At 46.0% G+C, this 27,727-nt stretch overlaps 2 long non-coding RNA genes across 3 annotated transcripts in view; one reads left to right on the top strand and one right to left on the bottom strand.

Annotated features, from left to right (window-relative positions):
- Positions 1-230: 230 nt before the first annotated feature.
- On the bottom strand, positions 231-13,484 carry LOC309341630. 2 transcript variants are annotated; one of them, XR_014156464.1, is made up of 3 exons: positions 13,188-13,484; positions 9,806-9,911; positions 231-363 (listed from the first exon to the last, which is right to left on the bottom strand). It is a non-coding gene; the product is annotated as an uncharacterized lncRNA (long non-coding RNA). The 2 variants fall into 2 exon arrangements; XR_014156465.1 differs by lacking the exon at positions 231-363 and adding an exon at positions 879-1,159.
- A 10,014-nt stretch (positions 13,485-23,498) lies between these two features.
- Positions 23,499-27,727, top strand: part of LOC309341641 — a 63,725-nt gene continuing 59,496 nt past the window's right edge. Inside the window, exon 1 of the long non-coding RNA XR_014156483.1 lies at positions 23,499-23,795. This is a non-coding gene — a long non-coding RNA (uncharacterized lncRNA). The remainder of the gene's footprint in view (positions 23,796-27,727) is intronic.

Below are 27,727 nucleotides of genomic sequence, written 5' to 3'. Positions count from 1 at the left end.
GCGTGGCTCCATGGGAATTAAACACACACTACATGTTCAGGAGAGGGTTTTTATTTCTGGAGAAACAACACCACAGGGGAAATATCCCGTCAGGTGCCCATAGCAGGTCTTGCTGATATTGAGAAGGCTTGACAGGATGGCTCCTCAACTCAGCCTCTCAGGAATATAGTGACTGTAAGAGACAGGTGTGTTTTACAAACCTCTGTATGACTTGCATGACTGTCCCCCAAGACATTTTGCTATCTGTGGCAAAATACGGCCCTGATTCCTTGAAAGCTTACCAGAAGTTCCTCTATGAGAAAGTTTGCAAAGGCGTGAGAACTTCTCTAAAAGGCAGCTTGGCCTCCCACTCCTGATCTTCCCCTGCAATGTCCAACTGTAAGTGAGAGTGAGGGTTGAGTGTGTTTCATGGCACACTCTCAGCTCATGCTTGTGTCTTGTGTGAGCAAAGTGTGTGCCTTGGACTATCTCCCAGAATGGTCTGACAAATGTTCCTGAAAATACAGGTTGTACGAGGAAAAATAAAGGGTTGCATCAGTGCTAAGCCAAAGTCACTTATTGGTACGTTTGTTCTGCTAGCAAAATGTTTTCTGCCAGCTGAACATTGTTGTGCAAGAGAATGCATAAACAGGTGGGTTGTAACTTTGGTGTGCAATAGATTGGACAATCTGTTCTGCAACAAGTTTCTGCTAGCACAACAGCTGCAGTGAATTCCTCTGCTGCGAAATATTAATGCTCACCTGTCAACTGGTGCAACAGCCAGGTAGGCTGGAAAGGGTTCCCTACCCCTGCTTTATGAGAACCTAATGGAAGAGTCTTTGAGGCCCAAGAGCAGTGGTGCAGTTAGAGATTCTCCCTTCTTTAAAAGGCAATAGTCACATCTTCTCTGTCAGGAGTAAGCTGGCAGTAAGTTGTACCATGCAAGTTGGGCTCATCTCTTTATTAGCAAAAACATCATCTGCACAGTCTTGGTGGAGTCTCAGGCCTGGTAAGAACAGCAGCTCAACTTCCGTAGGTCTTGCCCCATGAATCAGTTGTTGAGACTGAAAGTCCCTGCCTCCTCACAGTCCCCTCCTCTCCAGGGTTTTCCCCAAGCAATCAGAGACTGCACCTGCATGAAGCCAACCTTTCCTCTGCCCTTTTCATGCCTCTTCTGGTTCTGGGAGACAAGAGGGGAGGGAAGCTTGTTGCAGCAGCCAGAGGAGATACTGGTGACTCTTCACCAGCCTGACTCGTGTCTGCCTCTTGGCCTCCCTCATCCCACTCTCCTATTTCAGCTCCTGCATTTGATCCTGGACTTCTCTCTGCCACAGACTCTCCCAGCTCACTAGCCCTATTGCTTTTTCAGCTTCTGACCTCCTCTTCCTAGTCTTCTCCCTCCTCTCCCTCTTCCCACCATCCCTCTGTGTCCAACCAGTCCCTGCCATCCACATAATTCATCCACATGCTGCATTCTAGGACTCTCTTGTTCATTTTGCTGAGTAGGGCTCTGGACATCTGATCCTAAAACCCTGCACTGGGTGGCAGGAAGATGATGGAATTTCAGAGGTAAAGAATCTCAGATCTTAAGGCCCAACCCCCTGGCAATAGGTCAGATATGTAAAAACACTTTAGTGAAAACAGCAATGAATTTCCTGAGGCAGAAAATTTGGCATGATAAAATAAATTGACTTGCTATGTGACGGCATGCCTTGCTGAACTCATTAAAAAACACCAATAAGAAAGATATTGACAGCTTATGCAACATTTATAAGGCTGCCTACAAGAAAAGCTTTAAAGCAGAGCATCAGATGCAATTTGCATTGTTGTTGTTTTTTTATTAAAAAAAAATAGCATGCATATAAAAATACAATTATTCAAGGCAAGCCTCATAAGAAAATATATATATAAGATATCATGGATTACATATAAAAAACAGGCTGATGGTGTACATGAATAGGCTTCAGTCAGAAAACATGCATTTGCCTTTTAACTTTCTAGGGAAAACTAGTGAGCATTCAAGCATGCTTTTTCCTGTGACATCGATTAAGCTTTCTGCTCACATTCTTCAAAGCAACCTATTGCTCTGGACTCATCCATGATATTGAAAGTACAGTAATTAAAGGTGTAGAAAGTACAATAGCCAGACATTGATTTCAGCAGGACAAAGAGATCTGATAGCTGAGAATAGGAAGCTCTTTTCTAGTAAGAATGACCAACATTTGGGGTTTGGGGGAGAGGAGGGGGAAGTACAGAGGAATTAAGTTTCAACTTCATTGTGTGCATTCTTTTATAATTGCACTTAATCCAACAGCACACACTCAACATACAGAATAGAAGCACTGCTTGGACAAGAACCAACATTATTAGGATGAACCAATACCATTAGTGCACTGAAAACTATGGTGGAAACCAAGGGAGAAACTACAGGAAAAATATCACACAAATGGCTATCAGTTCTTTTAGTTGCTTACTGTGTCTCATTATATGACCTTGTTAAAGTGAAATTTCCAGTTTCAAATGTGTGGACAGCTGCAATAGAGCACCTCACTGCTTCTAATCTAAACCCAATTGACTAGCAACATTAAATAGTGAATAATAGATCGCCTCTCATTTGTTCCAAGGAATTGAGTGTGTTTGGTTCCTAACAAAGCAATAAGTCATGTGGTGGCAACATTCTTTCCTAGGCAGTTCACCAACATTATGAAGATATTCTAAAGAAATTCTAAAGCGCCCTGCAAACAAGGCAGAAAAACAGAAGCAACTTTCACAGGGAATGAAATATACTCAGAGTCGCAAAGTGATTTCATGCTCTTTATTCAGCTCATAGTGGTGAGGAGGAATGAATGAATGTCTCCTCAAAGTATCTGCTTTATATACATTATTTACACAATGGGCTGCACATGATTGGCTAATTCCAGGATTCTACTGTAGGCCAATCAGGTTGTGGATTCACTTCTATCTGGAGCATGATTGGGTGGTTCCTGCTAACCAATCATACTGCTGCATTGTTCTAGGACCAATCAGACTGCTGCATTCTGAATCCTATTGTTCTAGGACCAATCAGACTGCTGCCTTTTGGAGCCTATTGTTCTAGGACCAATCAGACTGCTGCAGTTTGGATCCTATTCAACTCAGTACATAACACCCCTCCCCTCTAAGTTCCAGTCCTGCCCGGAAGGTCGCATTCATAGTCCTCAAGGTACGCCGGTGGCCTACGTGTGCGTTGCGGCCTGGGGTGTTCCCTGGTCCGGGGTTCAGGTTCTGGCTCGTGTTCCAAGGATGGGGCTGTTTGGTCTGGCGCAACCGGCTCGCTCAGTCGTGGTTCTGGTTCCGGTGTCCTTTCGGCCTCGCGGGTCCTCTCTGTATTTACTGATTCTGCCTCTCCTGCTTGCCCCTGCTGCTCTATGGGCCTCACTGCCCCACTGTTCCCTTGGGACTCCTCTGACCTGTCCTCCTCCTCCTGGTTTTCTCCCGGGAATCGTCGCCGTATCTGGTCGCAGTGGCGGCGCCAGCATTGCCCCCCATCTGTTAGCACCTCGTACGACACGGGGCCCGTGACCCTGGTGACTGTGGCAGGTACCCATGCAGGGCCTGCCCCAAAATTCTTTGCGTACACTGGGTCCTGGGCCTCGAAGGTCCGGGGGTTCCTGCCTTCCCCCACCACTACCTCATCCTGAGCTCTATCGGGGTGAAGGCGGTCCAATCTGATTGCAAGGCGCCGACCCATTAGTAGTTCAGCGGGGCTCCGGCCAGTCGTTGAGCTGGGGGTGCTGTGCTGTGCTAGAAGGAATGTGGCAAGGCGGTACTCCCAATCCCCTTGCGTCATGCGGCGAAGGGTGTCCTTGGTGGTCCGCACCATGCGTTCTGCTTGGCCATTGGTGGCAGGGTGGAATGGCGCCGAACGGATGTGGCGGATGGCGTTCTGCACTGTGAAGGTTTGAAATTCTCCTGATGTAAATGCAGTCCCGTTGTCTGAGACGAGAGTGTCAGGGAGCCCGTGGGTTGCAAACAGCCTGCGTAGTACCCGGATGGCTGCGGACGTAGAAGTGGACGGTACCAGTGCGACTTCTAGCCATTTGGTGTAGGAGTCCACCACTATGAAGAATGTTTTCCCCTGAAAGGGGCCAGCGAAGTCCACATGCAGGCGTGACCATGGTGCTCGGGCGGACTCCCAGGACTGGACTGGGGCCCTTGGGGGATCTGGGCGGGATTCCTGGCAGGCCTGGCAGTGTTTGACCCAGGCCTCTATCTCTCCGTCGATCCCCGGCCACCACACATAACTCCTGGCAAGGGCCTTCATTCTTACTACCCCTGGGTGTGTCTCGTGTAGGGCTGTGAGGACCCTTTTGCGGAGGGGCTGGGGAACAACGACCCTGCTTCCCCATAACAGGCACCCCTTGTGGGCTGACAGTTCATGTTTGCGGGTTGTGTAGCCGGCAAATTCTGGCCCGGGGCTGCGGCTGGGCCATCCCCTCCACACCCAGTCCAGGACCCGGGAGATGACCCTATCTTTCTTGGAATGGTGTGCAACTTCTTGTGCCTGAATGGGGCGGTCAGGAAGCAGCTCCAGGCTCATAACCTCTTGTGCAGGTGCTGGGTCGGGGCCTGTTTCCGGTAGTGGTAGCCTGCTGAGGGCGTCTGCATGGCCCATCGCCTTTCCAGGGCGGTGAATCAGTGCATACTGGTAGCTGGCAAGGAAAATTGACCACCTGAGGACGCGAGGAGACAGCACTTGGGGGGTCTGCTTTTCGGGGGCAAACAAGCCAAGCAACGGCTTGTGGTCAGTCACCACGGTGAAGGGCCGCCCGTACAAGAAATCATGGAATTTTTTTACTCCCTTCACGATTGCCAGACCCTCCTTGTCGATTTGCGAGTAGTTCCGCTCGGTTTCGTTGAGTGTCTGGGAAAAGTATGCTACCGGTACCTCTCTTCCATCCGGGAGTTGGTGTCCCAGGACAGCGCCGATGCCATAGGGCGAGGCGTCGCATGCTAGCACCACCGGCAGCCTCTCGTCGAAGTGTGCCAAGACCGAGTTTGAGACAAGCAAGTCCTTGACTGCCTGGAATGCGGCCTCCTGGCGCTGGCCCCACACCCAAGGGGCCCGCTTGTCCAGGAGTCTGTGTAGGGGCTCCGCTACCGCCGCCTTGTGGGGAAGGAAGGAATGGTAAAAGTTCAATAATCCCAAGAAGGCCTGAAGTTCAGTCTTGTTCTTGGGCGCTGGGGCATCACAAATGGCCCGTACCTTGTCCCCAGTCGGGTGAACCCCTTCTGCATCCACCATAAATCCCAGAAAGTCCACTTGAGGCACTCCTAGTAGACATTTTTCCCGCTTCACCTTGAGACCCGCCATCTGGAAACGGTGCAGAACAGTGCGGAGGCGGTCCTCAAACTCCTCTGGTGTGGGCCCGGCAATCAACACATCATCAAAGAAGGGGGTGACACCAGGAATCCCTTTAAGGAGAGAGTCCATTAGATTCTGGAATATGCCTGGTGCCACGCTGACCCCGAATTGCAGCCGCTTTACCCTGAACGCTCCTCTGTGCGTCACAATCGTCTGTGCCTCTGCTGTGGCCTCATCTACTGGCAGCTGTTGATATGCTTGGGCCAAGTCCAGCTTGCCAAAAATTTTCGACCCAGCCAGGGTGGCAAGGACATGGCTGACCACTGGCACTGGGTATGCATGGGCCATGAGGGCCTTGTTTATGGTACATTTGTAGTCTGCGCAGATGCGGACCGAACCATTAGGCTTGACGGGTGTGACGATTGGGGTTTCCCAGGGGGCATTAGGCACCGGCTCCAGCACTCCTTGCTCCACGAGTCGGTCCAATTCCTCGTCTATACGGGGTTTCAGGGCGAATGGGACCCGGCGGGCCTTGAGCCTGACTGGTCGTACTGCGGGGTCAAGCTGTAGAGCAATGGGGGGGCCCGTATACTGTCCCAATTTCCCATCGAAAACCCCCGGAAACTCCTTGCATATGGCGTCCACGTCCACTTGTAAGCTCATGTGGTTCACCCCGGTGATGGCTAGTCCCAGTGGTCCAAACCATGCCAACCCCAGTAAGCTAATGTAGGGGCCCTTGACCACAAGCAAGTCCAGTTGCCGCGTCCGCCCTCGGTATTGCACCCTGAAGGTCCCCACCCCCATTGTGGGGACCTTACGTTTCTGGAAGTCCCGGAGGGTGAATGGGGCCGGCCTGAGTTTGGGACCCCCAGTAGGACACAGTTTCCTTAAGGTCCTTGCCGAGATTATGGATAGAGTTGAACCCGTGTCAAGCTCCATGCGGCATGGGGCCCCCTCTATCTGTACCTCTACATAAATTTTCTCTACGTTGGGGTGGGGCAACTGGTATACCTGGAAGTCTGTGAGCTCCGTCGAGTTGCCTTGGTGCGTTGGGCCCCGGGACCTGGGGCTCTTGGATTGGTCATCTGATGCCTGGCTTCGGGTGGGCCGAGCCCGACACACCCGGGCGATGTGTCCCAATTTTCTGCACTGCCTGCACTCTGCGTTGCGGAAACGGCAGGTCCTCCTCTCGTGACTTTCTCCACAGCTTGCGCAGTTCCCTCCTTCTCGTCGAGGCAGCTGTGGTATGTGGGCTGCTTGAGTGCGCTGCTGTACTCGGTGCACCTCCTCCCTGTCGGATCCCGAGTCGTTGGTGAGGTCTTCGTGGTGGACCCTCGGTTGGGACGGCTGGCTCAGCTGTGCCTCTTGCGTCGACCTCTCAGCAGCTTCCGTTGCCAGGGCCTCCTCCAGAGCGACCTGGAACGTTAGGTTCTTCTTAGCGTAGAGGCGTCGTTGCAGCTTCTCATCCTTCAGGCCACCGACGAGGCGGTCACGAAGCATGTTCTCCAGCTCTGAGAAGTTGCAGAACCGGGCAGCTTGGCGGAGAGAGGTCACAAACCCAGTTATGGTTTCCCCAGGGGCTTGCCGCTTTGCGTAGAAGGCATTTCGACGAGCCACCACTGAGGGCTGTGGCGAAAAGTGCCCCTTCAGCTGTTCCATTATTGTTTTGTATGGAACAGTAGCGACGTCTTCAGGCGCAAGGAGAGCCCGGGCGATTTCAAATGTCTCCTCTCCGCAGACGCTGAAGAATATTGCCCTCTTCTTGGCGTCTTCTTCATCGGTGACCCCTTTGGCTTCTAGGAGGAAGGTGAAACGGGAGGCGTACGCTTCCCAGTCTCCAGATGCTGGGTTGAATGGCGAGAAGCTGCTGTCAGTTGCCATTCTGAGTTCCTTGTGTCCCGGAGCTGAAGCCTGGATACACGGTGCGAGGCAGCGGTGCGGCAGGTGGCGGTGCTGCGGTGCTGTGTGTGGCAGTCAGCTCAGCGGGATCCCATCCTCGTCGCCAGTGAAATATACTCAGAGTCGCAAAGTGATTTCATGCTCTTTATTCAGCTCATAGTGGTGAGGAGGAATGAATGAATGTCTCCTCAAAGTATCTGCTTTATATACATTATTTACACAATGGGCTGCACATGATTGGCTAATTCCAGGATTCTACTGTAGGCCAATCAGGTTGTGGATTCACTTCTATCTGGAGCATGATTGGGTGGTTCCTGCTAACCAATCATACTGCTGCATTGTTCTAGGACCAATCAGACTGCTGCATTCTGAATCCTATTGTTCTAGGACCAATCAGACTGCTGCCTTTTGGAGCCTATTGTTCTAGGACCAATCAGACTGCTGCAGTTTGGATCCTATTCAACTCAGTACATAACAGGGAAGAAAAGTGTTGAGGACATGTGTTGACACAGCACAGACGTGTTGTGAGGCTTTTACAGTTTGAAATGCCAGCTGCATCTCATTCTTTGGGTAAGGTGGTCTCTGCCAGCCCAGATGCATCCAGAATATTTGCTTCACATTTATGTCATTCTGTAAAAGGGCAAAATATGCTGGTAGAAGGAAACATTCCATTCCTTGAAAAATCTGCCTGATGTGGCTTGTCCACTAAAAAAAAAACCCTATTCATAGTAGTTTCCCAGAACCTTCCCACTGTTTGTTGGGCCATAACACTCATAAATATGACTAATTCTTTCTAAAGAAGAAGAGAGAAGAGGAGTTTGGATTTGATATCCCACTTTATCACTACCCGAAGGAGTCTCAAAGCAGCTAACATTCTCCTTTCCCTTCCCCGCCCCACAACAAACACTCTGTGAGGTGAGTGAGGCCGAAAGACTTCAGAGAAGTGTGACTAGCCCAAGGTCACCCAGCAGCTGCATGTGGAGGAGAGGGGAAGCGAACCTGGTTCACCAGATTATGAGACTACCGCTCTTAACCACTACACCACACTGTTGTTATTGTTACCCCCCCCCCTCAAACACATATCCAGCAATACCAACTTGGGAGTTCTAGTGCCAATTAGAAGTTGTGTGTGTGTTTTTTTTAAAAAAACCCCATAAACTTAGAAAGCCAGATAGACAAATTGGTGACCTCCCCCACACCCCACAAAAACCCAGCACCATGACGTAGCAAAGTCCCACAGAGATGTCTGCTGCTGCACCAGGGACAAAGCAAGGACACCAACAGAGAGTCTTATGTTTTCAGCTGCAGACCTAGTGATTATCAGCTCTTAAGGGATGGGTACTGAATCCAGCAAAGTTGCCTTCTACCTGTTATTTCTGGATTAGAGGTCTCTGTGTATTGTTGCGAGCAGATAGACTTGTGAGCCTGTATGCATAAGGGGTTAAACCAATTCTTGAAGCTTATATCTCACTATGGGTGAGTCATCTGTGGGCAGCATTTCTCCAGGATACAGAAAACTCAGAACGAAACCATGTGAAAACGAAATCGGTAAAGAGAAGGAGAAAGAAAAGTGACGAAGGAATAGCAATCTATCACAGGCAAGTGCAATGAAGAATGAAACTCTGTAGGCAGCCCGTCATGTTTGGATAATGCTCCTCCAAACAGAACCAGAAATGAAACACTGGCTGGTAAAAAATTGCTCTGCACTTCATCAATAAATGTGAGCATTTATGTTCGAAGATGGGATTAAACCACAATTAACTGAAAGTCAACACCATCTGTCCTTAAAAAATCTTCTCCTACTGAATTGTTTGCACAACATGTCAACACAGTGAGAGAATTACTCATCCCCCCCAAAAAAAAAATCTGCATGGAGGGACTGCAGCTCAGAGCACTTAAAATCCCAGGTTCATTCCCCCAGTGGCATCTCCAGTTGAAAAGGATCACACAGTGAGTGATGCCAAAGGCCCTCTGCCCTAGAGCATGGGGAATCCTCTGTGCAGATCAACAAACTGCCTCACCTGGCAGCAGGCAGCCTCTTATTATCAGTTACTGGCTCTGCACATCTTCCAGACTTGGTTCCCTTGCTGACATCCACCTAGAGGGCTGTACTTAGGCCCTGTCTACGCTATGCATTTAAAGCAGTATCACACCACTTTAATCTGCTGTGGCTTCCCCCCCCCCAAAGAATCCTGGGAAATGTAGCTTGTTAGGGGTGCCGAGAATTCCCTTCACAGAGCAACAATTCTCAAAGTGGTTTAACAGTCCACCCCTTTTCCCATGGAACTCTGGGAATCGTAGCTCTGTGAGGGGAACAGGACTCTCCTATCAACTCTCAGAACACTTAATGAATTACATTTCCCAGGATTCTTTGCTGGGAGCCACAGCTGTTTAAAGTGTACAGTGATGCTTTTAAATGTACAGTGCAGCTAGCTGTGCAAAAAACCTGTCCTCCGATTCCCTCAATAAGTTTTCTTCTCCTGCCAAGGAGGCTTGCATCTTTTGTGCCTCTTCCTTGTGGCACTTTTGGGTTTTAAAAAATGTATTTCTTTATAATTTTGGTGGGTGCAGGGTGAAACATACCTTACTGTTGTGATGCAACTGTGGTTGTTGTTTTTTCTTCCCATTAAATAGTTCCTTAACACAGCAGCCTTCCCAGGTCCTGTGCTTTTTCCCGATTTGAAAATCCCTATGGGAAATATAGAGATAGGGGAAGAAATGTGATTTGGTTCACTTTCAAAGGGGAACAGATCTAGTTTGCAATTAGAAATGCAGCAATTATTCAAAACTGGCACTTCTCTGAACTTTGCAATGCACTTCTCCAGCCAAGTAACTCACATTAAGATGTTGGTGAATTTTCATGAGGATTTTTATAAAAAGAAATACAGAAAAATGAGAAACTGAGAGAAACTGAAATTGACATATTCACTAGTCCAAAGGGAAATGTTACCTTATGACATCTTCCCCTGAGATTTAAGGGACAAGGGAGACTGGTTACTGAGTAGCTGAAACTGGTGGGATCATTTGTTATGTTTTTATGGGAAATTGTTCCATTTACCTTTTAAAAAAACCAAAAACAAACAAACCCTGGACCGATTCCTTTAAAAAGCAAGCTTCCCATTTTAAGCAATGAACAGCTGTCAGGTGCACAGTAGCTAGCCCCTCAACCTCCCCGTGAGAATTTCACCAAAGTTTCTGCTCTCCTTTCATAATTTTCTGGTGCAATTTATTTTCTCAAAACTGAAGGAGAAGAGGGGGAAATTCAGGTTAAATCTTTGAAGCTGCACTAACTGCACTGGATTGTATAGGTGGTAATACTCACCTGGCAGGGGAGACAACTTGATCACGAATTGTATAGGTGGTGATCAAAAGGTTCTCTATTTAGCTATACCTCCCTGTCAGCTATAAAGTGATCAGCTGTAGTGCCTGCATATTAAATAGTTCACCATTCCTTTGCCCAGAAGCAGGAGATTGTGCTGTTCCGTGTAGCGTATGCATGTTACATGTCAGACAGAAAACTTATCACACCCCTATATCACACAAGAAGGAATAAATCATCTCCTGAGTTATGGGAGAAGATTGCTACAACTACATTATTTATCCATGACATGATCCAGCTGATAGAGCCCCACTAGCTTCAGTGGTAGAGATTTAAGCACATACTCCATTTCCCCACTGAAAGAGGTTGGCACTGATAAGAACTTCCCACATGGTAAACATAAAATTAAGGGTGCAATGCAAGCCACAACCTTCTCCACAGCTAAGATGAGTTTACGTGGTGCATCAGGGTCCCATTTGAAAAGTACCATTTGTCAGAACGATGAGGGTAGGGGGAGCTGCTCTGCTCCCATCTCTCTGTAGTCCGCTGCCCTGTTTGCATTAGCTACCCTGTCCTTAGAAATCTTCAATCTGTTATCAGCCTACAGCCCTGGAGTCCCACCTATGGGCAGCAACACTCTCTGTGAACCATTTCCATGAAATGTTCCAAGCCACCATCTGGAATGGGGTTGGCGAGCACCATTTCCATCCGGTGAGAAAGAAGGACGGTCCGGGAGTAAGTCTTCAGATGAAGGCTATTCTGAGCAGTGTCTCTTGGCAGCCCAGTCCATTAAAGAGAGCTACATTTGCTGGATCAAGAAGCACAGATGCAAATCTGATGTTCATTCAAGTGTGGATGCCATCTATCCCATTCAAATGTGCATCCATATTCTACTGACACATATAAAACGTTTTCAAAAGTGCGACTAGAGTTGGATCAGGGTGAAAATATGTTATGTCTACTATGGACTTTCACTAGTATGCTGAATAAGAAATCCCTTCTCTTCTCCTCCCAATCTCTCTCTCCATTCCTGCCTGTTCCTGTCTTCTAACTTTTCCTCCATCTCACACAGGGAAGCCCAGATCTCCCTGGATCCAGCCAGATCTCTTCCCAAGCTTACGCCCCCATTCACAGGAGGAACATTGAAATCCCTCCAGCAAACATCTCTCTTGATTCTGGACACCCTGAGACTTTGTCATCAACAGGTCAGACATAACACAGACACACCATCTCTCCAAACCTCCTCTCTTACTTCTCATAACACACAACACCACACTCATTTGTGACTAAACAAAACACAGCCTAATTTTTTAAACGGCTTTCAACACTTTCCAAATTGATTCCAGCTTTGTACATTAAGAAATGGCTTTATTTGGCTTGTTTCATTGCCAAGAGGCACTTTTTAATATAGACTCATTACTTCTAGAAGTTCAAATGATTTTGCCTTATTTCTGAGAAAATTTGCAAAGTTAATGTTCCATAACTCAGGGTGGAAATGGTGCAATTAAGCCCCACTAACAAATATCATTGGGGAAAGGTAGCTTGGTTTTTGCAGATATGCGATTGCAGGCTTTCTGGCTAATCACTTAGTTTAACAGCCTGACCCTTAAATTACTCTACCAGGACAAACCGCAGTGAAGAGTGTTGCAGGACGAGCTGTAGGAATGGGCCAGATTTCCACCCCCTCCTCATTCTGCAGAACAATACGGGCATGGGACAGACTTATAGATATGAAGCTGAGGCAGATTGGAAAGAGACAGATGAACCCATCCCTAAGTAGCACTGCTGCTTTTAAAAAGGTAAGTTCTTCAATCAATGTATAGCAGGGCTCTGCATGTTCCTTCATATAAGACCTGAATCAGCCCAAATTCAGCCATTCACATTCTCAGAGGCATATTCCAAAAGTTTTTTCTCTGGGTAGAACCAGGCTTTTCTATGTACATTGAAAAGCCATAGCAGGGGCTGAACAGAAACTTTTTTTGCTTTGAAGTTGAAAGATGAGCCATTGCCTTGCTGCCTACGGTAACATGGCAAGCAAATTAATCAGGGAACCATTGGGGATATTGCAAAATCTTTCAGGTGGAGGGGTTCCTGATCCCAAGTGCCAATTCACATTGGCAGCATATGTGAGCACGATGACCCATTTTTAGCAGCCATGCCTGAGCAGCATAGCATGAGGAAATGGTACCTATTACCAGTGTTTGCTTTACCTGAGATTGCTTTTCTGCACATGCCATGGGAACGACCCATGAGGAAGATTTTAGAGCATCTGAAAAAGCCCTCGGTTCCCTTAGGAAAATGTGGGCCAAATTAAATCCTTGAACATCCCTAGTACTATAGTCAAGAGGACTACTCAAACTCCAGCAAACTCCTAGTAAAATCAGGAGCTATGTGTCATTACACTTCCAGGAAGGTAAACAACTATAATTCATTGTTTCAGATGACAAGATAAATAAATGGCAAATGAAAGCAATGTTTAAACATGTAATAAGCTGCTTGAAGAAAAACATTCTGAAAACGTTCTCCATTCAGACTTGTTTGAAGAAAGATCCAGCGGTGCAAAAAGTAATTCATAAACAGCTGAAAAGAAAGAGACTGGAAAAGATGCTGTTTGCAGGCGCTTGGTCCAGATGGACACAAACTCACCTGCTCACTCCATTGCCCTGAACACTGACGGCGTCATTCCTGAAAGCTCAGGACGTTGTCAATCTTCATAATAAAATCTGAGGGCTGAAAGCTGTTTCTAAAGGAATAGTCCCTGACTTCAAAGTGTCACTGATTTTGCCCTCTGTGACACAGCAGCAGAGTTGCTGGAGATGAAAAGGCACCTTTGTTCAGCCCTCTGTTTGCTTAAGACAGTTCAGAAATGGCAGAGCTCTTCAATGATAGTTTTAAATTACTCACCTATCAGTTCTCCCTTCCTCTGTCTCCCCAACCCCCCGCCTGCCACAAAAAAACAAAAAACCCCATCACAGCAATGCTGAAACCTGTGGACTTTCCATCTAAACAAAGATTGCTCTATTTCTCTTTAATGTTGCTGTCTACCCCACTGTACCTGGAAGCATGCATTCTCACTGTATTTTGCTCTGTTTCTCTTTCAGGAGCTTCCATGTGATCACAATGGGGGACTTACAGGGCCGAATGGTTGGCTTGGAACCCAGTGAAGATCACATGCATGGGCTGACAGTGTGATTTAGTGCTTCCCCATTGGGTCACACATATGGCTTTGATTTGCTCATGGAAGCGTCACATACAGAGACACAACACACTTCTGTGATTGCAAAAATTACCATATTTTTTGCTCTACAAGACTCGCTTTTTCCCTCCTAAAAAGTAAGGGGAAATGTGTGTGCGTCTTATGGAGCGAATGCAGGCTGCGCGGCTATCCCAGAAGCCAGAACAGCAAGAGGGATTGCTGCTTTCACTGCGCAGCGATCCCTCTTGCTGTTCTGGCTTCTGAGATTCAGAATATTTTTTTTCTTGTTTTCCTCCTCCAAAAATTAGGTGCGTTTTGTGGTCTGGTGCATCTTATAGAGCAAAAATACGGTATGTTGCAAAGTAACTCATTTGGCTTTGGGTACTTGGCACCTTGATCTGGGGGAGTAGGAAACACTATTTGTTGCTCTGCTTCAGGCAAGTTTACCTGCTAAATTTCTGTGAAGCCAACAGGGCCAAGGCTTGATTTTAAATTTTCTCACACAATACCAACTTTCAAAGGGATAGGGAAAAAAGGTTGACTTTCAGTCTGCTTGCAGACAGTTCACATTTCCTGAAAACATACTCAGAAGCTTCTTCCTTACTTGAGAAACTCCAAAAAGGGAGTCGGGAAAGAGATAAACATATCCCCAAGTCTCCTTTCCCCTCCATGATTATTTCATGTCTTAGCAGCCTCCCTACCCCCAAAATCGGACTGATTAGATTGTTTTCAAAAAGATTTTGTGTTGAATGACCAAAAATACCTCCCCTGCCAGATTTGCTGGAGCCACGGAGAGCGTGCTTGCATGAATTCATCAAGAAAGATGAATATGCATTCAGGTCAAAACATTCCTTGATCATCTTTGCTCCTTTGACCTTTCCCGACATGTGCTCACAAAAGTGGCTCGAGGGGAAAGAGAAAACAAACTTGAGTGTTTCTGCAGAGAATTAGAAGGAATTCCCCTGAATATGAATATCTGGAGCCATGCTTACTCCCCTTCTTTCCCCAGCTTTTCATTTCATCCTGTTCACATGTTCAGGAAGGCTGGGTAATCAAGCAATAATCAACTAACCCCTAGGTTATTCCACTGTTATACAAAAGGGCCATTCAGTGTGGAAGTAGCAAATGAAAAGAGTCTGCTGATATATTACAGGGAGCTAGCGCGGAAGTACGAAGAACGACTGAAGCAGTCTGCGCTTAAATTTAACATCCCTATTTGCAAACTTCCAGACAGTGCTCTTTTTCTAGAAAAAGAGGTGCCAGAACTCACCACGAATGCCTCCCTTGGTCTCTTATAATGAAAGGTGCCAAAACTGAGTTCCAGTGAGTTCCAGCTGAAAAAAAGCCCTGCTTCCATAGCTATTGCAAAACTTCAAGGGGCGGGGGAGAGAGTGGTAAAGTTCACATCTCTGTGGGAGTGTTGTTGTGGGATAATTACCTAATGTAGAATTTTGTTATACGACTTCAAAACAGTGCATTCAGGCCAAAAGAGTGAGCCAACAATCAGGGCTGGCCCACCCATGAGGCAAAGTGAGATGACTGCCTCAGGTGGCAAGATCACAGGGACAGCTGATCCAGACTTCAAGGAATGCATTGCCTGCTGCTGCGGTGGCAGCAGTGGTGCATGGCTTGGGGGCTGGATCTGCTGCACTCTACAGTTCTATGATTCTAACTCTGAAGAAGGCAAATGTTCTGCAGGTGCTGCTTCCGACATCATATGGTTGCAGTTATGGAGGAGACCACACTTTTTAGAATGTCTATATGTGATGGAAGATGGGACACAATTAGCGGCAGGGTGTTGCAGGTGGGACTCAGGCCTCGAACCAAAACGTTGTATGTTTCAGGCACTTGTATGGCACCCTAAGTGGCAGGGTCGGGTGTGTGGAGGTGGTAGCACCCTGGACAGTTCCACTGAACAAGTCTCTGGAGCAGGGGATTAGGAACCTCTGGCCCTGTAGTGGTGGTTGGACTCTAACCCCCATCAATCCAGCTTGCAGGGACAGTGTTTCTCAACCTTGGGTCCCCAGCTGCTGTTATACTACAAGTCCCATCATCCCTAGCTAGCAGGGCCAGTGGTCAGGGATGATGGGAGCTGTAGTCCAACAACATCTGGAGGATCACAAATTCCCCACCCCTGCTTTAAAAGCTGAGTCACCAGGGATACAGGTAGTAAAAACATTGTCTGATTTGAATGTAATGGAGGCAAATGACTTCCTGCCACAAAGAATGCCAAAATATAAAAGCAGAGAGAGAGAGAGAGAGAGAGAGATATTAAAGGCATGTAAAAAGAGAGAGCAACTTCCTTTGATGTAGGGATTAATTATATGAATTTGGAGTGTGTGTTTTTTTAATGGGAGCTTTATAGGAAGCATTCTACCTATGTCATAGGAAATTAAACGTTTTCTCAAAAGGATTCCAGTTTTACAATGTCAGTGCAGCATTTTTAGAGCACTTCTGGGCTGCCAAAGCTTTTCACATACATTATTTCGGTTACCTTTACAAAGCTTCGTGAAATATGTCAGTGTTCTTTGGCCTATATTGCAGGCAGTAGTTGCAACTGAGGACATTATAGCTACTCCTTATTTATTTATCTTCTTTTATCTGTTTGCTACTTAGTTCGTTATATACCGCCTTTCCTCCCAGAGGAAGAAGCAAATGACAAGCAAGGAAACAATGAAAACATTTAAAAAGCAATTCTAATAAGGATGCAGACTGGGAAATATCTTTAAAAGGCTTGTTGAAAGAGGAAGGTCTTAAGTAGGTGCTGAAAAGACAACAGAGGCAGCACATGTCTAATATTCTAGGGGAAAGGATTCCAAAGACTAGGTGCCACAACACTAAAGGCTCAATTCCTGTGTTGTGTGGAAAGGACCTCATGATAAAGATGGCATCTGCAGGAGGTACTTACCTGCAGAGCACAGAGATTGATGGGGTAAACAAGGGATGAGATGATCTTTCAGGTATCCTACTGCCAAGCTGTATATGGCTACATATACCCAAACCAGCACTTTGAACTTAGCCCAGTAGCTGGTTGGCAGCCGGGGGTGTTATAAGCAAGGAAACAACCCAAGGTGGGATGAAATCCAAGCTTTAGTGCATATGTTTTGTTGCCCCTTCATACATCTGAATCCATCGTGGAAGAGAATTGCCTTAACAGCCATGAGTACACAGCAATCCTTACAGAAGGCAAGGTGAATGAATTAGTATAAATATCTAAACATGAGCAATAGTGCATTCTAAGCACATTGAAATAGCACCAGTCAAAAGAAATCCAGAGAGAATTATCCGTTTCCCCAGGCCCTGCCTACGAACGAAGGCCGGGCAAGGGAGGAGCAGGGAGAGAGACATTTCATATTGTAGGTGCTAGATGATGTAGGTAAATTAGTCTGGAGAACAATATACTTCAATTTCAGACAAAGACAGGAACCATCTGGTAAGCATTTCTTTCAGTGCCTTTCCGTACTCTGGGGATATGCAATTTGAATGCATTTGATAGAGAGCGGCCTGAAAATTTCTAATAAAAGGCGAGATTCTTTTATGTCAAGTAAGACAAAGACATCTACAGCACCATCGTATGTAGGGAGTCTGAATAAATTTGTTGCTGCAGCCAGACATGTGGAAAAGTACCTGCTCTTGTATGCATTACAAGGTGCTTGTTCCAATTTAATTGCGGTGATTTTGCGGTTGTATTGACACTCTTCTTTTCAGGTCTAATCTGACTGTGTTGGGAGTGGGTCACAAACCTCCTACGATTAGATTTTGAATTCCTTTCTTCTGCTCCGCAAAGAATTGTGGCACTCGCTGCCATCCTTTTGCTGTTTCTCGCCCTCTTGATCCCACTTGCGCTACAACTGACTGATCTACCAATTTACTAGATGACTTCATGCATCTGAAAAGGTGGGCTCTAGCCCCCCAAAAGCTTAGCCCATGACTTTAACACTGTCCAACCCTATGCACCTTTACAATGGAGTGGGCCACACTGAATTTAAATGGGATTTCCATCTGAATAAACAGGCATAGGCCTGGGCTGCATGAGTGAGCCGTGAATCAGGAAACCTGCCATTTAAACCTCACCTTGATCCTAATTCAGTAGCTGGCTTTTGTCAAGACATTTGAAAAATGTCAGTAATATTGGCATACCTTGCAGCCGATATTACAGGGCTGTGGTAAAGAATAGGTATGAGATGACTGAACTGTGCTTTACAAGGAATATTAAATATGGTTGCTGCAGATAATTATTACAGTTATAGTACAGTTTCCAATATTGGGTCTGTGTCCCCACCATAGGAAGGTTTGCAAATAGTGATTATGTGAAAAATTGAATTTAGGCTGCAAGCTAATACCCACTTACCAGTGGAATAAGTCCCACTGAGCCCAATGGGGCTTTGTTCTGGGTAGATATGTACATAATTTAAGCATTTTATCTCACTCTGTAGGCAAAAAGCCCCCCTGCCTTATAGCAGTTCACAAAGATAATATAGGTCCTAGTTTCAGGATTAAAGTCTAAAAGGCAAGACACACAAGGAAAAGAGCGGTGGGGAGGGAAGAGTCAAAAAGCAAGCTTGGGAATCAGTTCTTAAAAGGAGCATTTGTCCGGATTGATCTGTGGGGCAGATATACGGCAATGAACATTCATCCACATTTGCTTGCAAGCATGTGTCTGCATCTCCCAGTTAAGTCATTCATTCATCTCACACTTCTCCATGCATTTCCTCCTCACTTTCCAAACTGCAAAAAGGCAGAATCTTTTTCAGTGGATTTCTTGCACTGGAACAACAGAGCCCTTTAATTAGGGTTGCCATATTTCAAGAAGTGAAAATCTGGACACAAAAGTTGTTGAGGGGGAGCAAAGTAGGGTGTGTGTGTGTGTGTGTGTGTGTGTGTGTGTGTTTGCTAACTCTCCAAATAATAATATTGAAGTTTTAAAGCTATTCCCCCATATTTTTACAGAAATTTGCCAAAAATTCAACACTTCTGATATGGGCTGCCATACACCTGGAAGGACAAATCCCAGCTCTGTCTGGAAAATTGGCAGCCAGCCCTACTTTAATCCACTTGAACAATGCAAAATGGTCCAAGCCTGCACTTGAATTCATCCTGCAGAACAGTGTCCATCTCCAGGAACCTGCAGTTCTGTTTTCCCCATGCCCAGGCCCAAAAGTTCTATCCACTGATCACTAGACTGCAGTGGCTTCTTCAGCAATGATGAAAACTGCAAACTGGCAAAAGCATTCCATAACATACATCGAAAAGCAATGCCTGTTGGCCTTGTTTAAAGGCCAAAGCTGAAAATGGGGGAGGGGAAGCATATGCTGTTGATTCCAAGCAGGAAATGATAATGGAATGTATCTCATGTTGGTTTGAATTCTGAAATCTAAGCTTCTGTGCCAAAAGAAATTAAGAATGCAGGATAAAGCAACGACAACAACAGCATTATATTGCAACAACATCCTGGAACTGAGAGACTGAAGTTTGCTCATAGACATATAATGGTCCTCCTGGGATCTTCTCGCTGTAACTGTATCTTCTGCTCTGAGAACAATTTACAGTTAGTTAGCAGTTCAGTAATCTTAGGCTGAACAGACATTTCTGAAAAGCCTCGGGAGGAAGCTGTGGGCAAAAACTGTCACTGCAGGCTGCTTCAAAGTAGGCTAAATTTTAGCATCAATATAGAGTTATAAGTTTTGGGGTGGGGCCAAGATTCCCCTAAATTCCTGGAACCAGGAAAGAGTTAGAATTTAACTAAGCCCCCTTAAATCCCAGGATGCAGCAGGGATTGATGCTGAGAATGGCTGAGTCATCAAACAAACAATGGGATATGCACCATTAGCAGAGACTCTGCACCAGACAGGTGGGGCATCTCTTCTGTGCTGGTTAGAAGAGTTGTGTTTCAGAATGGCAGTTGGGGGTAATGAAAGCAGGAGGAAAAATGGATTTGCATTGTGCAACCAACAGCAAGCTGAAAAGGAGAGGGCCAGAGCACTATGGGGGCTGACAGTGGGAATCCAAGATGGCAGCCATGTGAAAAGCGCATCCCCTCCAACATTTCTCCAATGAAAATAGGGCCATCCTATTCCATACCTTCCAACATTTCTCCAATAAAAATAGGGATGTCATATGGAAAAGCAGGACATTCCAGGATCAAATCAGAAACTGGGACGGCTTCTCTAAATCCGGGACTGTCCCTGGAAAATAGGGGTGCTTGGAGGGGCTGGAAACGGGAGCCCCTTGACATGTAATGCCAGAAGTCCTTCCATCATGGGCTCAGGTTTTATATGTTTGTAAATAAGCCATATATCATAAAGACACCACAGTCTCCACTGTGCCTCATTTCCAAAAGGAAGCCCGAACCCTGGAATCTCGCACCACTCAGAGACTGGGGTGGTGTGTAACAATACTTATGGACAATGAGAGATGCATAAATGATTGCATCTCAGATCCCCACAGATCACCTGCTGCTCAAATCTAGGAGCAAGGGTTCCTCTGAAATCACCACCCTAGTTTCTGTCTAGATTTTGGAGTTCTAGGTCAGCTTGTTTCCAAACCAGTACTGAAGAAGATATCAGGACCTGCTTCTGTTGGACTGTTTGCTCTTCCCTACAGGTTCATCTTCCACCAACTGCCCTGTGGGAAAGATCTTTGGAAAGCAAGGGCAGCATGAGAAGCGTAACCAGGGCCTGGTCCTCCTAGACTACACTCTGGTCCCCATGGAGCCATTTACTACCAACTGCCTGTGGAAAGGATGTTGATGTCTTTTGATATGTTGCTATTGCGGTATTAAAGAATGTATTTTGATGTTACTTGGAAGGATTTGTATCATGAAAGGAGGAACGTCAATAAAGGAAACCATAAAATAAATCAGGAAACCTCCATAGCTTCATTTGTGAACAAACCCAGGACGAAAGTACATGGCTGAAAGGGGAGTTATGTAACAGCCTGAGGCATGGAAGTTCATCCATAAATTAATTATGGTTTGCAGCAAAAGCCCGGTCAATGACGAAGCAATAAACCAGGGGTTGATGGCACTTGTAAGAGTTAAACTTCAGAAATGGAAGCAGCCTGCACATTTTTCTTTACACAGAACTCGCTGAAGTGTTTGCCGCCTCATGAGTATAGCCTTTTTTTAAAGAGTAATATTTTCCCATCTTAAAGTGCCTTCAAGTGTTTAGTGCATTCTAGTGCTTAGAACGAGAGCCATTGTACACCACTCATCTGTGTTCCATAACAATAAGCACTTTTATTTTTTGGCAAGGAACACATTGCGAAAGGTGAGAAGGAAAGGGTAAGATTTGCTGTATTATATAACGTACATGCCCTTACATAGCCCAACTCTTCTGCAAAGTTGAAAAATGTAAAACTTAGTCCTCTCTGACTCTGCTGTCTTGTGTTTTAACCATCTCACATTAGACTACATACCAGGCATGTGAGCCTATCAGGACTTTGCAAGGAATCTTTGTTCTACCCTGGGAGTCAATTCCTGAAGCATCCCAAGGACTGGGATTTGTCCTCTCTGAGTGTGCAGCATTTGCCAGGATCACACAGAGAGGCTCTGTTGCCCCAACAACATGACCACATGCGGTTGCATGGAGAAACCCATTAATCCAACTGGAAATCCCATGCAGTCTCAGTTGGGTTGGAGGCATGCCAGCCAGCAGCCCATCGAACTTCCAATTTCCAATGCATGGGTACCACATTTTGCACAAACCAACCCACAGAGGACTGGCTAGATGTGTGACAGGTGTGAAGGTTATAGTCCTTTAAATTTGCATTTAACAGCCCTGGTGCTCCAAAATCACACACAGGCCAATTTAGCATAATCTCTTTCCAGGGTACAAAACGTTGAGAGATGGATCAATGTGCTTTGGATATCGCACAGGTGCCCTACCACGTTCCTTCTACCTAGCTTCCTCTTCCTTTTCTATCATCTCTCCTTCTTTTGAAGTTCATTTGAAAGGATTGTTTGGATTAGGAAGAGAAAGAGTCGGGGGAGAAGCAATCTCTGCAGCAGAGCTTCTAGGGATAGGGTGCCTTGGTAAACTTTGAGCTATTGTCTTTCTTGCGAGATTTCCCAAAACCAATTATGAGACAGTTTCTTTTAAAAGGGTAACAGAAAGATGATAAGATAAGTGCAGCCTTGCAGGCCAAGGGCCTATCTAGTCTAGTCCACAAGCAATGGGTGAAACAGCTCTCTCTTTGAGAGTATTACCAGAGTATTAAATCTAGATGTCACTTACGGACTCATTGTTAAAACTGTGTTTATGGAAGACAATCTTACTCGGCTACGAGTGATCGCAGAAGGAGGAGGAGGAGGAGAAGATGATAAATGTGGTCTGCAGAGCACCAGTGGTCTGCACGCTGCATTCATGAAGTCCACGGCATATCTGTGAAGAATGTTGGCAATATATAGTCTATGGAATTCATATTTTTTTTAAAAAAATAATTTTTATTGAATGATTTTATATGGAATTCAAATTGTAATACAATGAAATGCAATACGGTGTAAGAAAGAAAAGAAGCAACAAGAATAAATGAAAAAAATCATACTGTGATAGCCGATTAGAATTAGCACAAACAGGCAAAAAAGTCATTAAGGGCTCATCCATAAATCCATTTGCCTGCGGGGAAAACCCAAGGTTTAGCACTTTACTAGAACAAATAGCAAGTGGGTTTTCCATGCATTTTGTTCTGAATTAGCACTAAAGTGTGGGTTTTCCGGGGGAAAGCAGTGGAGCAGGAGCAGAGGCAAAACCTCTCAGACCCATGCCTAGAAAGTGGAAGTGTAGATGACTCTTAGGTGGTCCGCCAAGAACCTCAGAAATTTTCAAGTGGTTCTTGGCTGGCTGGGTGAAGTCTGGGAATTACTGATTGAGAAAAACAACAACTGGAAATTGGACCCTCGTGAGTAGATAGAGATGGGCATGCAGAATGCTGGAAGGGAGGAACCCTGAAAGAGGGGCGCAAGCAAGCAGAGCTGAAGAGGAGGCAGGAAAGCAAGATGGGAGCGGCGCTTACCTGCTTGTCAAATGCCAAAACTCATCTTGGGGTTGTCCTGCTGGGAGTTCACTGGTGCAGGAAAACCCCAGATCCCTGCTGTTGGGCTCAAATGGAAAGCAGCACCCCAAGCAAGAATCCCCAAAGCTTCCCTCATCCTTCCTGCTGGTTTGGTTTTAAAACCCAGGAGAATGCAGAGTGTTTACTTAGTTGGATATTTCTAAATCTACATTTTTGTAATGATCGTAGCCCAGTTTCCTCTCTTTCAGCTCTTCCTTTCCCTAGGCAGAATGCTCTGGCTCTCCAAGCCCACCCCTATGTTTGTAGCTTTCAAGTGTGTCACAGGAGAAGGAAAACACACATATATGGAGGGCTTGGAACAGACACATGGAAAATGTTCAGCTGGAGCCATAGTGAAGCTTCTTTAGAATGCCTTAACAACTCCCTTCTATATGCTTCAAACCCTAGGGGTTCCTATGATGCTCTCATTTGTAATATAAGGAGCCCACAGCACTGTTCAACAGCAATCATGCCTGACCAATCCCATAAAGCCCAGAATTGTCATCACTGTATGCATTGCTATGGCAACTATCTACATTTCAGCTAAAGCCTTTGAGTGCCTAACTATTGCTCAAGCTGCAGAGTTCCCCATTTTTTATTTTTGTTTTTTAAAAAGGAGCCAAACTCAACCTTGGCAGGGCATGAGGTGGCTAGAGGAAGGGCAGATGGAGAGAAGTTCTTCACTCTTTTTCTCCTGCTCATTATCTGGGCTCAGAACTGCCAGTCTGCTCAAGCAGCTGGTTGTTCATTGGCAGTGGCAGGGGAAATTTTATTTCCCTCCCTTTCAGGTGAAAAAGCTTGCAGAGGGTAAGTTTGAGCTTGCAGTGCCCAGAGATGGTGCCCCACCTGTTCTGTCTCAGAGGCTTGTATTGATAAGTTCAGTTAAAAGCTAGCAAACAAAGAAAAACTTCAGGCAGGAAAAAACAGTATCATATCATCAGGGATGGCAAAGATGTTGGTTGAAGCTGATGGGAGCTGGGAGTCCAAAAACATCTGAAAATTTACAGGTTAGTTACCTCTGTCTTATAGAATACTTGATGGTGAGATTCCTGATTCAGTGCTTTATGGTGCATTTACAGCAAGGGTGTGGGCAGAGGGTGGAGTCTCGCCTACATACGTTTATAAAACCACACAGTGGCTTATCAAAGTGTAAAGCTCAATCACTGACTCAACAGGATGCTGTAGCAAAGAGTGACAGTCCTAGGCTTGGGCAAATCATTCTTTTTCAGCCTAACCTACCTCACAAGGTTGTTGTGCAGATAAAATAGGGAGGGAAACCATGTCTGTCATCCTTGCAGGAAGAATGATAACCTTGGGCCTTATGGTAGTATCACCGTCAAGATCTCTCAGGCAAAAACAGATCTCATATTTACTATACTTCCCTGCAGGACAACGGGAATCTTTCTGATAAGAATGACAGGTGATATATCTCATGGAATCATTTCATATGCCTTAGGTTGTGGATACAATTTAGAATGTACGTGCTTACTTTTTTTACATTTCACGATACTAAATGCTATAATTTTCAGTAGTTCAGATTTTAACATGTACTCTAACAAAGTTTTGGAGGCCAGGAAAATACTCTGTGAGGCAAGAAGGTAAAAAAATGTCTGAAGAAGAATATTCTGGTGTTAGTTGCAAAATTCAGGACTCATTGGACAAGGAGAAAATAGGTATTGTGCCTTTTAACAGTTAAACATAAAAAAGAGGACAGGACTATGGAAGGAGGGGGTGGGAAAGGGGAAAGCTGATTCATTTCATGTTGATGGGAGAGTGGAGACAGTCCAGGGCCAGCTGCCAAAACTGTAGGCTGGGAGAGCACTCAGGAGTCATTCCACAGGGAACAGCCTGAAAAGGTAGTGTCTGTTTCTGATGCTGGAGCATCCATCATATGGTGCAGTGCTGTTGTTGCATAAGATGGTATGATCACTGGGGTGCCTCGTGGTTCCAAAATAATATGGGTACCTGCCTCCCTCTATTACAGATTGTACCAGGTCCACACTATGGCTTTCTCCTTTATAACAGGAAATTCTAATTGGCTAGTTTACTAGCTGTTGAGGCCTATCTTTGATCTTAGCACTGTGGGATGACTTTGCTAAGAATGGAGGTAGACGTGTGCCTGCGTATGGGCCTTAAGCTTCATGTTACCTCATGTCATACAGTCCCAGGCGACTGACAATTGAGTGGCTGTGCCTATTTGTCAAAAATGGTCCACAGGGGGTGGGCCAGTTCTGGGTCTAGTCTTCTGGCTGAATCCACTTCCCCACCCTTGTTCTAGGGAGAAGATGGCCTTGTGTCTGGTGAGCCAGTCAGCTGGACCAGTGGTCTGCCTCAGCCAAAGGCAACTTCATTGCAAACAGTGACATAGAAAGGCCAGCTGTCTCTTGGGGCCAAAGCAAGCCTAGGTGTCTAAAATGGGGCAGAGCAGGGCCTTCTCTTCAATGGCACTGAGCTGATGGGCAAGGTCAGCTTAGCCATTCTATTTATACCTATTTTGCCCCCCGGATCCTAACCACAACAGCACCTGCTTGATCAAAAGAGTTCCAGGTATGTATACAGCATACACAGGCTTCCTTGAGTGTATCATTTTTTTTGTCCAAGGCAGCACCACCTTTGAACAATTAATGCAGGAACATTCTCTCCCATCACTAGTGGACACCATGGTGAGCCAGGTTCACACCTGAGCCGCTTATTGGTAGGAGAGCCAGGCAGTGGGAGAAAACAGACCTGGCCTGCAGTGGAGAAAGGAAAGAAGAATATGTGGGGAAGGTATGCGTATGGGTGGTGAAGAAGCACCAAAGCTGGAGGCATTTGGAAGCTCAAGGGAAAGGATGGTGCCTACTGAGTTGATGTAGCTTGCAACACTTTCACCAATAAAGTAACTTCTGATAAGATCTGCACAGGTGTGATTCCTTCACTGAAACAGCATGATGTAGAGTTCACCCCTGCCCCAGCAAGCCCTGCAGAGAGGCAACCTAAGAGTAGCAGAACTGTAGATCCACTTCCAAACATGGTTTGAACCCTTCTCTCCCATCTCTGAGTCTAGTCTCCTTCAAGAACCACCGACCAAAGCCTTGGACCCATCCCAGCTTTCCCTTTTCTGCAGAAGGTCCAAGAGCTCCCTGCTCCAATTCAAGACCTGCCAATCCTCTTGCTCCACCGCTATCTGGCAATTTCCAAGCGCAACCCTCATTAGCGAGGAGCAGGACACAGAAGTGGTGGCTTTCGGGCACATCGCGCAGCCACCATTGAGCTGTGCAGAAAAAAGGCAGCCGTGCATATGAACTCTCTAGATCCACCTTGATCATTTTGCCCAACACTGCAGCATATAAGGAGCCGAGCTACTGAGATTCCTCTTCCCGGCAAATTCAGTTCAGCAAAAGCTTTCATGTTCAGTACAGTGCATCGTCTCCTGGGAGCTTCCTTTAACAACACTTATAAATGAGAAAACAAGATAACTTTAGACTGCACAGTGGAAAATGGGAGGGGGGAGTGTGAATCTATCCATTTGCTCAAAAGGCCACCAAAATCTAATGCATTGCTCTACTAAGATTGGAAGGTGTGGGATTGATTCAACTTTTCACCCCTTCCCCAAACTGTTAAGCAACATGTCCCCAAATTTTGCAGCTCAGTGTCTGCTGTAAAAAGTGGTTCTTTCAGTGAAATTAGAACAATCTGAGGGGGGCGGGGGACTCCTACAGAATATATTCAAAGGGCTACTATTTTTTTAAAAGGGAAAAAATGGGGTTTTTTTATTGCTAGGCCACATTCGCACAATACATTTAAAACAGTCTGTGATACCACTTCAGATAGTCATGGCTTCCCCCAAAGAATTCTGGGAGATGTAGGTCAAGGGTGCTGAGAATTGTTAGGAGACCCCTATCCCTCTCATAGAGTTACAATCCTCAACATGGTTTAATGGTCTATATTTATGCACAGGAAACTTTGAGAATTGTAGCTCTATGACCTACAGCTTTCAATGTACACACCAGCAGCGCTAGGTATATGGAGTGGAGGGGGCTTAAGCTCCCCCAATATTGAGGGGGGCCACCACCCCTGCTGCTGCTGGGTGCTACTGAGCACCCCAGCTCCAACCTCTGCCCAGCAGCCCAGGAGCCAGGCTGTGGCCGGGACAAGTGAGGCAACGATCACCCATGCTTGTCCCAGCCGCTGCTGAGTTTTGACTCTGAAAAAAGAACTTTGGGTGCTGGGTGGGACCCGGTGTGCAAACAGTGGATTCTGGGCTACTTGTCGGCATGCTTAAACCCTGTCTTCACTGGTGCACTGTCTGTAGACTTGTAAATAAATGCAAATGTTACCAAACCCCAATACTGCATGCCTCATGCCACCTCCTTCCAAAGGAAACCAGACCTGGATAAGCTCTCCAGCCCTGGAGCTGCTCAGAGAAGTGGAGGGAGAATAACAATATTGCAGAAGCCTCTTAGGACTGGGCTCTTGGATTATTATTAATATTGGCAAGGTACAGGCGGCTTTCAAAAGAACAATGCTCTAATGTTTGTGAACTCATTAAAAAATCCATCTGCTGGGTGGCTTCTGCAGATCAGAGAGAGCAGAATCAATAGGCACACACACAAAAAATAGAACTTAAGAACAGGAAACACAATTTGAGTTGAGTTCTGCTTTTCAATGTGGGAATTGTTTCAAAAAGCTCATTTACAAATATATATATGGCTGTGGTGAGCAGCCTTTTGCAGTAGGTGCACACACACACATATTTTTCAAACGACTTGTGGGGATCAAATTGCGTCTGATGAAAAACACAACATAAAACGTCTTGTGCCTGTGGCTTCGTCATGCTGGCCATATGACCCGGAATCTGTCTGTGGACAAAAGTCGGCTCCCTTTGCCAGTAAAGTGAGATGAGTGCCACAACCCCAGAGTCGTTCATGACTGGACTTAACGGTCAGGGGCCCCTTTA

The sequence above is a fragment of the Podarcis erhardii genome (genome assembly GCF_964252035.2).
Source record: "Podarcis erhardii genome assembly, chromosome: 5".
Taxonomy (NCBI): domain Eukaryota; kingdom Metazoa; phylum Chordata; class Lepidosauria; order Squamata; family Lacertidae; genus Podarcis; species Podarcis erhardii.
This window is presented reverse-complemented; position numbering and strand designations above follow the sequence as displayed.